Source organism: Haliaeetus leucocephalus, unplaced genomic scaffold, assembly GCF_000737465.1.
Source record: "Haliaeetus leucocephalus isolate CR32 unplaced genomic scaffold, Haliaeetus_leucocephalus-4.0 Scaffold2, whole genome shotgun sequence".
Taxonomy (NCBI): Eukaryota; Metazoa; Chordata; class Aves; order Accipitriformes; family Accipitridae; genus Haliaeetus; species Haliaeetus leucocephalus.
In genome coordinates this window covers 10,947,391-10,947,637 of record NW_010972438.1, presented here as the reverse complement: position 1 = coordinate 10,947,637, position 247 = coordinate 10,947,391, and the positions used below count along the sequence as shown (strand labels likewise).

The 247-nt window shown below is 77.3% G+C and overlaps 1 protein-coding gene across 2 annotated transcripts in view; it reads left to right on the top strand.

Moving 5' to 3' along the window:
• The window catches only part of QRICH1 (glutamine-rich 1), a 52,560-nt gene that overhangs the window by 28,139 nt on the left and 24,174 nt on the right, over positions 1–247 (top strand). Inside the window, exon 1 of one of the 2 annotated variants that reach the window (XM_010571267.1) lies at positions 156–182. The exons of the other annotated variant lie outside the window; for it this stretch is intronic. The gene's annotated coding sequence lies outside the window, so the exon portion shown is untranslated. Of the gene's footprint in view, positions 1–155; positions 183–247 lie in introns of those variants that run through there. 2 annotated transcript variants of the gene reach the window in all.

The following is a 247-nucleotide window of genomic DNA, read 5'->3' as shown; positions in this document are numbered from 1 at the left end:
GCGCGCGTGTCCGCCCGTCCCCCGTGGAGGACGCCTCCCGGCGGCCGCCACCGCCGCCTCCCCGCCGGGGCGCGGCCCCTTTAAGGTGCGGGGCGGGCCCGGGCGCCGAGCTCTCGCGGGACTTGGGAGCCGCGCTCTCGCGAGGCTCGGGCCATGCGCTGATTGGCTGCGGGGGGTTGAATGTAAGATGGCGCCCAGGGAGCTGTGAGGGGAAAAGACTCGGGGCCGAGGCGGCGGCGGCGCGAGG